The sequence below is a fragment of the Saimiri boliviensis genome, chromosome 1 (assembly GCF_048565385.1).
Source record: "Saimiri boliviensis isolate mSaiBol1 chromosome 1, mSaiBol1.pri, whole genome shotgun sequence".
In the NCBI taxonomy this organism is placed as follows: Eukaryota; Metazoa; Chordata; class Mammalia; order Primates; family Cebidae; genus Saimiri; species Saimiri boliviensis.
In genome coordinates this window covers 97,873,589-97,887,207 of record NC_133449.1, presented here as the reverse complement: position 1 = coordinate 97,887,207, position 13,619 = coordinate 97,873,589, and positions in this window count along the sequence as shown.

Here is a 13,619-nt window from a genome sequence, read left to right as displayed (position 1 = left end):
AGCCGAGTGGCGGTATCTGTGCTGGGGATCGGGAAGCGCAAATGCGTTTCCCCAGAGGCAAGCCAGAGGATCACTGGGATGAGGACCAGCCATGTGGATATGTGGGGTCAGTGGCATGCAGGGATGGTGCCCCATCTTGCAGAAGACAGCTCTCCTCCCTGATTGCAGCTCAGAGCTCCATGCAAGGTGTGCAACTGGCCTGCTGCTCTGGCCTTCCCTAGCCTGCTGTGATGGGGACACTCCACCCTAGATATGTTCCAAACAGTGAAGGGCACAGCTAGCCAGTCCCTTCCTTCCTTCAGCCTGAACAATGTGTCAATAATGCAACCTGAGCTTATCTCTGGTTGGGTCAGTCCAAATCCCCAAGGCTCTTTTCATCCAGCTCCTTTCAAGCTGTCCTCTCCAATCCGTTCTGCAAACAAGTGGCGAAAAAAAAATTGCCCCTATAATATCTAGATGCATGTAGTCCTATTTCATAATAGAATTATTTACTAATTATACAAATGATAAATTACTTTTATGCATATATTTTATTATTTTGGATTTGTTCTAAATAAATGTTGAAGGAGACCACATGGTAAACAGTGTCAACACTTTGTAACTGTCATTATAGATACAATTATGAGGTTTTCCTTTGCTTGTTGAATCTTAAATGCTGGAGTTGTTAAATTTGTTAGTTTAGATTCAAAATCCTAATTTATACAAAAGTTCCTGCTTTCAAGCCTGTCATCCAACATATTATATCTTTTTGCATGTTTGAGAAATAAATACGTTCTTTTGATTTTGAGGTAGACCCCAAAATGAGATGCATGATACAGGAGAGGATCAAGGACAGAGCCCCCTGACACACCAGCAGAGGCCCCGTACTCACTGGTTGATAAAAATCCATCCAATGGGCTGATCATCAAGTCCACATCAACCAACCTGTGTAAAAGTAGCAAGTAAGAAATGTTATCTAATACCTAGCTGAGGGGACAGGATACACTTGGCCAGTCTTGGAGCCCAGCCATAGAGCAAGGAGATTGGTGAGTCCAGGCAAGGGTGCGAGCAGCTCGATGATCTGTCACAATATTACTGTCACAAGCTGCCAGTATAAAAGGAAGGTGTTCTTACCTAAGGAGGTCTCCTAAACCCCCAGTATGTAAGCACAATTTCCTAGATTTTCTTCTTGGACTGATATTTAAAACATATATATATTTGAGTTTTAGAGTTTTAATTAATCAGAAGCCTATTGTTATATATGGTGTGAGTTAGGAGATCCGTGTTTCTTCCCCTTAGCTAATGTGCAATTGTGCTGGCACTTTCCATTACCAACAGTTTATTATCTTTTACTTTAGGTTAAGGGGTACATGTGCAGTTTTTTAGGAAGGCAAATTTTGTATCACAAGGGTGACCAACAGTTTAAATCATATCTTTAGTATTTTAAAATATTTCCACCTGTATTTATAAGAGATATTGATCTATCTTTTTTTATCATTGTTATTATTGTTATAAAACTTTATATTAAAGTGATGCTAGCTTTGTGAAATAAATTAAGGATATTGTCACATTTCTATCATTTGGAATAAACCAAATGACACTGGAATTAACTGAGAGCTGGGACTTGGTTATGAAACCATCTGGTCCCAGGTGCCCTTTTCAATGGTATAAATTACCTTTTCAGACTCATCTGTGGTAATTGGACTCTTCAGGGTTTCTACTTCTTGGTTTAATTCTGGTAATTGATATTTGCAAGGAAACCATCTATTTCTGAGTATGTTGCAGTAGGGTTATGAGTGTTCATCTTTTCTTTTCTTTCTTCTTCTTCTTCTTCTTTTTTTTTTTTTGAGACAAAGTCTTGCTCTGTCACCCAGGCTAGAGAGAAGTGGTGCAATCTCAGCTCACTGTAACCTTCACCCCTGGGTTCAAGCAATTCTCCTGCCTCAGCCTCCTGAGTAGCTGGGATTACAGGTGTGTACTACTACACCCAGCTAATTTTTGTATTTTTAGTAGAGGTGGGACTTCGCCCTGTTGGCTAGACTATTCTTGAACTCCTGACCTCAAGTGATCTGGCTACCTCGGCCTCCCAAAGTGCTGGGATTACAGGCATGGGCCACCACGCCTGGCCATGAATATTAACCTTTTGCAATAGTCTTACCGCTCTTTCTGTCTGGGATTATCTGACTTTCTCATTTTACTCATGTAGACTTTCACTGTGTTTCTTTTCCCCTGTATTTGTCTCTTAAGAAGTTTACATTGCTGGTCTTTTCAATGAAACGCTTTTGGATTTGTTTACCCTTTCTACTGTGTTGTAGTTTTCATTTTAATAGTTTCAGCCTTGATCTTTACTGACTTCCTCTCCCAGTTCTTTGTGGTTTAGTTTGTCTTTCGTTTACTAATTTTTCAAAATGAGAACTGTTAGGGGTTGAAATGCATCCTCCCAAAAGGACATGTTGGAGTCCTAATCACCGGCCACAGAACGTGACTTTATTTGGAAACAGGGCTATTGCTGATCTAGTTAGTGAAGATGAGGTCATATGAGCCTAGGGTGATGCCTTTCATCCAATGTGATGGGAGTTCTTAGACAAACACGGCCCTGTGAAGACACAGAGAGAAAGGGAGAATACTGCAGAATGGAGGCAGAACTTAGAATATTCATGCTACCACGTGCCAAGGAATGCTTGGTCTATCAAAAGCTGGGAGAGGCAAGGATCTTTCCCTGGAAGCTTTAATGGAGTGTGGCCTGGCTACCACCTTGATTTCAGACTTTCAGCCTCTAGAACTGTGGAGCAATGCATTTTGCTGTTCGAAGCTACCTAGTTTGTGGTACTTTACTGTGGCAGTCTAGTCAACTAATAAAATTACCAAATTCCTTTATTTTTTTAGTTTTTTATGTTCAATAATGAAAGTGTTTAAGACTAAATTTTCTTCTGCATATGCTTGGCTTTTAGGGAGAATTGTTGATTTTTTCCCCTTTCCATATGAATTATAATTTTAGGTTGATTTTTGTTTGATCCAAAGTTTATCTAGCTCTGTTTCATAATTGCCAATTAAAAGAATTAATGTGTCCTTTTATTATTGATTTATAACTTTATTAAATTATTATTAGAACACATGGCTTGTGAAATTACTAATTTTTAGATTTTTTAAGGTTTTCTTTGTGCCTAACATGTTATCAATTCTTTTTCAGTGTTACATGGACAAATGGAAAATGAATATTCTCTTTTGAGGAATGCAATATTCCATATACATCTACTGATTAATTTTCTGGATCATTGATTATTTTATTATATTTTTCTATGTTCTTACTTGTGTTAATGTGATTCAATTTTGTAAGTGGCATTTTAGAATTTCCTATGACAATATTTTAATTAATTTTTTAAAATTTAAACTTTTAATTTTGATTTAATTATGCATTCACACACAGTCATAAGAAAAAATGTTGAAGAGTGGTGTCACCAGAAACAGTGGAATAGGGACTTCCAGGCTCTATGCCACCACACAAACAACCAATAAGCTGGCAAAAACTGTCAGATTCAACTTTTGCAGAACTCTGGAATCTAGTTCAAAACCTACATTAACCAAAGAAAAGCTTAATTAAAAAAAAGTTTGCTTCATTGCTATTAGAGGACATGGTGGCTCTCTTTAAATTGCCCACCTACTATCTGCCAGCACCAGATCAGAGGCCACTGTGCATGAAGACAGCAGCCTGCACTTCTAGTGCAGGTTGCTGGTTGTAGGGGAGCAATTCAAAGCTTATTCTCAAGAGTTGTGGTTGTGTACTTTGACCTATTTGGTAGCTCCCTGAAGGGCTGGTATAAAGACTTGTCTTTATTTCACTCAGCTTTGAGCATTCCCAGTGCTGGGTGACTTCTTGGGCAGCACTTGCCAAAAGCATTTAAATTCAAAAGTATTGACTGCTGCAGCCTGGGGCAAGGGTAACAGCTGGAATACACAGCCTGGGAAAAAGTTTGGGAGTGAAGATCTGTGAGAGAACAAGAGATTTAACATGTCCTGTATACACTGGGAAATCAAGAAGGCCATGTGCAGGCCAGGGCCAACCTCACGCTCAGAAAAAGCCTGAGCAGACAATAAGCTTTCACCTCTAGCTCACCTTCAGGCTTCATGTGAGGAAGAAAGGAAGGCTAAGGAAGAGTTGTAAAAGGTATGGCCAAGTGTTAAAATACTTCCTTAACACAGAATTAATCTTTAAAGATGGGGATTTTTTTTTTTCTTTTTAATTGTTCTTTTTAGGGACTTCAGAAACTTAAGGAAACTCTGTCAAAACACTAATTGACCAGTAAGCTAACAGAACCCAGACATAAGTGACCACACACCATGGGAAATATAGACTGTACAAAAACTGTTTAGAAGCCACTAAACAAACAAAAAACAACAACCAAAACAAGAAACATGAAATCCTAGGGAGTAAAGAGAATCTGATTTTCAGAGTTACCAAGTAATAATCCCATGATTTTCAACAAAAAATTACAAGACATGCCAAGAAAAAGAAAAGAAAGAAAAGAAAAGAAAGAAGGAGAAAAAGAAATAAAGAGAAAAAGAAAAAAAAAAAAGAAGGTATGGTCCATTAAAAAGAATAAAAGAAATTAATAGAAAGTATCTTTGAGGAAGCCCAGATGTTGGATTGACCAGAGAAAGATCTGAAATCAATTCTGTCAATTGTGAAAAAAGGTAAAGGAAGTCATGGAAAAGAATGAAGGGAAACCAGGAACATAAAGTATAAATGTATGGAGAATGTCCGTCAAAAGATAGAAACTATAAATAGGAACCACATAAAAATTCTGGCATTGAAAAATATAATAATTGAAATGAAAATTAACTATAGAGGTTCAAGAGGAGATTTGAGCAGAAGAAAAGACAAGCAAATTTAGGTCCTGTATGGTGGCTTATGCCTGTAATCCCAGCACTTTGGGAGGCCAAGAGGAGAGGATTCCTTCAACCCAGGAGTTCAAGACCAACCTGGGCGACATAGTGAGATGCTTTCTCTAAAATAATAATAATAATAAATAAGTTAATTAAAATAAAAAAAGGAAAGATAAGTAAAGATGTGTCAGTTAAGATAATTAAGTGTGAAGAGCAGAAATGTAAAAGCATGACCCAAGAGACCTGTGGGAATTTATAAAGTATACTAATATATGCATAATGAAAATCTCATAAAAAGAGGAGAGAGGGAAATGAACTAAGAGTTTATTTTTTAAATTAATGGCCTACGACTCACCAAATTTGATGAAAGATGTAAATTTACACATCCAGCTTGCTCAATGAACTCCATAAGATAAAATTAAAGAGATACAAAATGAGACACATTATAATCAAACTGTTTTAAGACTAAGGCAACAAAAGAACCTTGCAAGCAGCAAGAGAGACATGACTTATCATGTACAAGGAAGCTTCAGTAAAATTAACAGTCGCTATCTCTTCAGAAAACATGGAGGCCAAAAAACGTAGGATAACATATTCAAAGTGCTGGAAGCCCATCAAACAATATTCTATATCCAGCAAAACTATCCTTCAAAAGTACAGGAGAAGATAGATATTGCAAGATAACAAAAACTGAGGTAGTTCATCACTAGTTGATTTGTCCTTTAGAAACGCCAATCTTTCTCAAAATCTTCCTAAAATAGAAGATTAAGAAGCACTTCCTAACACACTCTATGTGGCCACCATGACTCTAATACAAAAGCCATATAAAGATATTATGAGAAAGAAAACCGTAGCCCAGTCTTGTTTATAAATATAGATGCAAAAATCCTCAACAATATACTAACAAATTACTTCAATCAACATGTTAAGAAAATTACATGTGATGACAAAGTGGTATTTATCCCAGGAATGCTAAGGTGGTTCAGTATATAAAATTTACTCACGTAATAAATGACATTAATAGAATGAAAGGGGAAAAAAACCCAGGTGATCATCTCAATTGATGCTGAAAAAGAATTTGACAAATTCCAATGCCTTTTTGTGATTAAAATACACTCAAAAAACTAGTAGTAGAAAGGAAAATTTTCAACATGATAAAAGGAATTTATAAAAAACCCACAGCTAACCTTATACTCAAGAGCGAAAGACTGAAATAGTTTCCTCTAAAATTATAAATAAGACAAGAATGCCCCCTTTTGCCACTTCTACTCAACATCTTGCTGGAAGTTCTAGTCAGAGCAATTAAACCAAAATAACATTTAAAAACATAAATAAAAATAGACTGGGAGGTGGATGACAAGATGGCTGAATAGGAACTGCTTTGGTCTGCAGCTCCCAGGGAGATCAATGCAGAAGGTGGGTGATTTCTGCATTTCCAACTGAGGTACCCAGCTCAACTCACTGGGATTGGTTAACTGGTGGGTGCAGCCCACGCAAGGTGAGCTGAAGCAGAATGAGGTATCACCTTACCTGGGAAGTGCAAGGGATTAGGGAACTCCCTCCCCTAGCCAAGGGAAGCCCTGAGGGACCGTACCATGAGGAATGGTGCATTCTGGCCCAGATACTATGCTTTTCCCAGTCTTTGCAACACACAGACCAGGCGAGTCCCTCAGTGCTTATACCACCAGGGCCCTGGGTTTCAAGCACAAAACTGGGTGGCTGTTTGGGCAGACACTGAGCTAGCTGCAGGCTTTTTTTTTTTTTCATACCCCAGTGGCACCTGTAATGCCAGCAAGACAGAACTATTCACTCCCCTGCAAAGGGTGCTGAAGCCAGGAAGCCAAGTGGTCTAACTCAGTGGATCCCAACCCCAATGGAGCCCAGCAAGCTAAGACTGACTGGCTTGAAATGTTCACTGCCAGAGCAGCAGTCTGAAGTCAACCTGGGATGCCCAAGCTTGGTGGGGGTAGGGGCGTCTACCATTACTGAGGCTTAAGTAGGTGGTTTTCCCCTCACAGTGTAAACAAAGCTGCCAGGAAGTTCAAACTGGTTGGAGCTCACCGCAGCTCCAAAAGCCACTGTACTCAGACTGCCTCTCTAGATTCCTCCTCTCTGGGAAGGACATCGCTGAATAAAAGGCAGCAGCCCCAGTCACAGGCTTATAGATAAAACTCCCATCTCCCTGGGACAGAGCACCTGGGGAAAGGGGTAGCTATGGGTGCAGTTTCAGCAGACTTAAATGTTCCTGTCTGCCAGCTCTAAAGAGGGCAGCATGTCTCCTCCCAGCACGGTGCTCCAGCTCTGCTAAGGGACAGATGCCTCCTCAAGTGTGTCCCTCCTCACTGGGATACACCTCCTAGCAGGTGTCGACAGACACTTCATACAGGAGAGCTCTGGCTGGTATGTGGCAGGTGCCCCTCTAGGATGAAGCTTCCAGAGAAAGAAACAGACAGAAATCTTTGCTGTCTGCAGCTTCCGCTGGCGATACCCAAGCAAACAGGATCTGGAGTGAACCTGTAGCAAACTCCAGCAGACCTGCAGCGGAGAGCCCTGACTGTTAGAAGGAAAATGAATGAACAGAAAGGAATAGCATCAACAGTAACAAAAAGGATGTCCATTCAAAAACCTCATCCAAAGGTCACCAACATCAAAGACTAAAATAGATAAATCCACGAAGATGAGGAAAAGCCAGCACAAAAGCCTGAAAATTTCAAAAACCAGAATGCCTCTTCTCCTCCAAAGGATCACAACTCTTTACCAGCAAGGGAACAAAGCCAGATAGAGAATGAGTTTGACATAATGGACAGAAGTAGGCTTCAGAAGGTGGGTAATAACAAACTCCTTTGAGCTAAAGGAGCATGTTCTAACTCAATGCAAGGAAGCTAAGAACCTTGAAAAAAAGGTTAGAGGAATTGCAAACTAGAATAACCAGTTTAGAGAAGAACATATATGATCTGATGGAGCTGAAAAACAACACAAGAACTTCTTGAAACATATACAAGTATCAATAGCCAAGTCAATCAAGTGAAAGAAAGGATATCAGAGATTGGAGATCAACTTAATGAAACAAAGTGTGAAAGACAAGATTAAAAAAAAAAGAATAAAAAAGAATGAACACGTCCTCCAAGAAATATGGGACTATGTTAAAAGACCAAACCTATGTTTGATTGGTGTACCTGAAAGTGACAGGGAGAATAGAACCAAGCTGGAAAACACTCTTCAGGATATTATCCAGGAGAACTTCCCCAGCCTAGCAAGACAGACCAACATTCAAATTCAGGAAATACAGAGAACACCACAAAGATACTCCTTGAGAAGAGCAACCCCAAGACACACAATTGTCAGATTCACCAAGGTTGAAATGGAGAAAAAAATGTTAAGGGCAGCCAGAGAGAAAGGTTGGGTTACTCACGAAGGGAAGCCCATCAAACTAACAGCAGATTTCTCTAAGTAATGCTACAAGCCAGAAGAGAGTGGGGGCCAATATTCAACAATCTTAAATAATTTTCAACCTAGAATTTCATATCCAGCAAAACTAAGCTTCATAAGCAAAGGATGAATAAAATTCTTTACAGACAAACAAATGGTGAGAGATTTTGTCATGACCAGACCTGCCTTACAAGAACTCCTGAAGGAAGCAATAAATATGGGAAGGAAAAACTGTTACCAGCCACTGCAAAAACATACCAAATTGTAAAGACTGTCTACATTATGAAGAAACTACATCAGCTAGTGGGCAAAATAACCAGCTAGCATCATAATGGCAGGATCAAATTCACACATAACAATATTAACCTTAAATGTAAATGGGCTAAATACCCCAATTAAAAGACACAGGCTGGCATATTGGATAAAGAATCAAGACCCATCGATGTGCTGTATTCAGGAGATCCATGTATGAAGACACACATAGGCTCAAAATAAAGGGGTGAAAGAATATTTATCAAGCAAATGGAAAGTAAAAAGGAAGCAGGTGTTGGAATCCCAGTTTCTGATAAAGCAGACTTTAAACCAACAAAGAACAAAAAAGATGAAGAAGGGCATTACATAATGGAAAAGGGATCAATGCAACAAGAGCTAACTATCCTAAATATATATGCACACAATACATGAGCACTCAAATTCATAAAGCAATTTCTTAGAGACCTACAAAGAGACTTAGACTCTCACACAATAATAGTGGGAGACTTTAACACCCCACCGTCAATATTAGACAGATCAATGAGACAGAAAATTAACAAAGATATTCAGGACTTGAACTCAGCTCTGGACCAAGTGGATCTAATAGACATCTGCAGAACTCTCCACCTCAAATCAACAGAATATACATTCTTCTCAGCAACACATCACACTTATTCTAAAATTGACCTGTGGTCAATACATAATTGAAAGTAAAACACTCCTCAGCAAATGCAAGATAATGAAAATCATAATAAACACTTTTTTCAGTGCACAGTGGAATCAAATTAGAATTCAGGATTAAGAAGCTCACTTGAAAACTGCAAAACTACATGGAAACCGAAAATCTGGTCCTGAATAACTACTGGGTAAATAACAAAATAAGGGCAGAAATAAATAAGTTTTTTGAGACCAATGAGAACAAAGACAACATATCAGAATCTCTGGGACACAGCTAAAGCAGTGTTTACAGGGAAGTTTATAGCACTACATGCCCACAAGAGAAAGTGGGAAAGATCTAAAATCGACACCCTAACGTCACAATTGAAAGAACTAGAGAAGCAAGAGCAAACAAATTCAAAAGCTAGCAGAAGACAAGAAATAACTAAGATCAGAGCAGAACTGAAGGAGATAGAGACATGAAAATCCCTTCAAAAAAATCAATGAATCCAGGAACGGTTTTTTGAAAAGATTAACAAAATAGATAGACCACTAGTCAGACTAATAACAAAGAAAAGAGAGAAGAATCAAATAGATACAATAAAAGATGATAAAGGGGATATCACCACTGATCCCACAGAAATACAAACTACCATCAAAGAACACTATAAACATCTCTAAGCAAATAAACTAGAAAATATAGAAGAAATAGATAAATTCCTGGACACATACACCCTCCTGAGATTGAACCAGGAAGAAACTGAATTCCTGAATAGACCAATAACAAGTTTTGAAATTGAGACATTGACTGGGCGCGGTGGCTCAAGCCTGTAATCCCAGCACTTCGGTAGGCCGAGGCGGGTGGATCACTAGGTCAAGAGACCGAGACCATCCTGGTCAACATGGTGAAACCCCGTCTCTACTTAAAAAAAAAACACAAAAAATTAGCTGGGCATGGTGGTGCGTGCCTGTAATCCCAGCTACTCAGGAGGCTGAGGCAGGAGAATTGCCTGAACCCAGGAGGCGGAGGTTGCGGTGAGCCGAGATCACGACATTGCACTCCAGCCTGGGTAACAAGAGTGAAACTCCGTCTCAAAAAAAAAGAAAAGAAAAAGAAAGAAATTGAGACAGTAATTAACAGCCTACTAACCATAAAAAGCCCAGGACCAGGACCAGACAGATTCACAGCTGAATTCTACTAGAGGTTCAAGGAGGAGCTGGTACCATTCCTCCTGAAACTATTCCAACAATAGAAAAAGAGAGAATCCTCCATAATCCATTTTATGAGGCCAGCATCATCCTGATACCAAAACCTGGCAGAGACACAACAACAAAAAAAGGAAATTTCAGGCCAATATCCCTGATGAACATCGATGTGAAAATCCTCAGTAAAATACTGGCAAATTGAATCCAGCAGCACATGAAAAAGCTTATCCACAACAATCAAGTCAGCTTCATCCTTGGGATGCAAGGCTGGTTCAATATATGCAAATCAATAAAAGTAATCCATCACATAAACAGAACCAATGACAAAAACCACATGATTATCTCAATAGATGCAGAAAAGGCCTTTGACAAAATTCAACAGCTCTTCATGCTAAAAACTCTCAATAAACTAGGTATTGATGGAACTTATCTCAAAAGAATGCCCTCTCTCACCACTCCTATTCAACATAGTATTGGAAGTTTTGGCCAGGGCAATCAGACAAGAGAAGGAAACCAAGCATACTCAAATAGGAAGAGAGGAAGTCAAATTGTCGCTGTTTGCAGATGACAAGATTGTCTATTTAGAAAACCCTATGTCTCAGCCCAATATCTCCTTAAGCTGACAAGTAACTTCAGCAAAGTCTCAGAATAGAAAGTAAATGTGCAAAAATCAGAAGCATTTTTATACAACAATAATAGACAAACAGAGCTAAATCATGAGTGATCTTCCATTCACAATTGCTACAAAGAGAATAAAATACTGAGGAATACAATTTACAAGGGATGTGAAGGAAATCTTCAAGGAGGACTACAAAGCATTGCTCAAGGAAATAAAAGAGGATGCAAACAAATGGAAAAACATTCCATGATCATGGATAGGAAGAATCAATAATGTGAAAATGGCCATACTGCCCAAAGTAATTTATAGATTAAATGCTATCCCCATCAAGCTACCATTGACTTTCTTCACAGAATTAGAAAAAACTATTTTAAATTTCATATGGAACCAAAACAGAGCCCATATAGCCAAGACAATCCTAAGCAAAATTAATAAAGCAGGAAGCATCATGCTACCTGACTTCAAGCTATACTACAAGACTACTGTAACCAAAACAGCATGGTAATGGTACCAAAACAGATATACACACCAATGGAACAGAAAACAGAGGCCTCAGAAGTAACACCACATATTTACAACCATCTCATTTTAACAAACCTGACAAAAACAAGCAGGGGGGAAAGGATTCTCTATTTAATAAATGGTATTGGGAAAACTGGCTAGCCATATGCAGAAAACTGAAACTGGACCCCTTCTTTACACTTTATACAAAAATTAACTCAAGATGGATTAAAGACTTAAATACAAAACCTAAAACCATAAAAACCCTAGAAGAAAACCTAGGCACTACTATTCAGGATATAGGCATGGCCAAAGACTTTATGACTAAAACACCAAAAGCAATGGAAACAAAAGCCAGAATTGACAAATGAGATCTAATTAAACTAAAGAGCTTCTGTGCAGCAAAAGAAACGATCATCAGCATAAATAGACAACCTATAGAATGGGAGAAAATTTTTGCCATCTATCCATCTGACAAAGGGCCTATATCCAGAATCTACAAGGAACTTAAACAAATTTACAAGAAAAAAAACAAACAACCCTATCAAAAAGTGAGCAAAGGAAATGAACAGACATTTCTCAAAGGAAGACATTTATGTGGCCAACTAACATATGAAAAAAAGCTCATCATCACTGGTTACTAGAGGAATGCAAATCAAAACCAAAATGAGTTACCATCTCATGCCAGTTAGAATGGTGATCATTAAAAAGTCAGGAAACAACAGATGCTGGAGAGGATGTGGAGAAATAGGAATGCTTTTACACTGTCGGTGAGAGTGGAGATTAGTTCAACCATTGTGGAAGACAGTGTGGTGATTCCTCAAGGATCTAGAACCAGAAATGCGATTTGACCCAGCCATCCCATTACTGGGTATATACCCAAAGGATTATAAATCATTCTAATATAAAGACACATGCACACATATGTTTATTGCAGCACTATTCACAATAGCAAAGACTTGGATTAACCCAAATGCCCATCAGTGACAGATCTGATAAAGAAAATGTGGCGTATATACACCTTGGAATACTATGCAGCCATAAAAAAGGATGAGTTCATATCCTTTTCAGGGACATGAATGAATCTGAAAACCATCATTCTCAGCAAACTAACACAAGAACAGAAAACCAAACACCACATGTTCTCACTCATAAGTGGGAATTGAACAATGAGAACACCTGAACACAGGGAGGGAAACATCACACACTGGGGCTTCTTGGTGGGTGGGGTGCTAGGGAAGGGATAGCTTTAAGAGAAATATCTAATGTAGATGACAGGTTGATGAGTGCAGCAAACCACCATGGCACGTATATACCTATATAACCAACTTGCACATTCTGCACATGTATCCCAGAACTTAGAGTATAATTAAAAAGAAAAAAAAAAAAAAAAAAAAAAAAAGGCTAGGCACAGTGGCTCATGCTTGTAATTCCAGCACTTTGGGAGGTTGAAGTGGATGGATCACTTGTGGTCAGGAGTTCGAGACCAGACTAGCCAACATGATGAAACCCTGTCTCTACTAAAAATACAAAAATTAGCTGGACATGGTGGCGCACACCTGTAATTCCAGCTACTTAGGGGTCTGAAGCACAAGAATCACTTGAACTTGGGAGGTGGAGGTTGCAGTGAGCTGAGATTGTGCCACTTCACTCCAGCCTGGATAATGAATTAAAACTCTCTTTCAAAACATAATACCACCAAACATAAAAATAAATTAACAATAAATAAAAGGCATCTAAATTTCAAAGAAAGAAGTAAAATTATTTCTTGTTGTAGATGATATTATCTTACATGTATAAAATCTTAAATAATCCACAAAAAAGCATAGGAGCTAATTAACAAGTTCAGCAAAGTAGCAGGATACAAGATCAACATGAAAAAAGTCATTATTATTATTATTATTATTATTATTATTATTATTTGAGATGGAGTTTCACCCTTGTTACCCAGGCTGGAGTGCAATGGCGCGATCTCGGCTCACCACAACCTCCGCCTCCTGGGTTCAGGCAATTCTCCTGCCTCAGCCTCCAGAGTAGCTGGGATTACAGGCATGTGCCATCACACCCAGCTAATTTTTTGTATTTTTAGTAG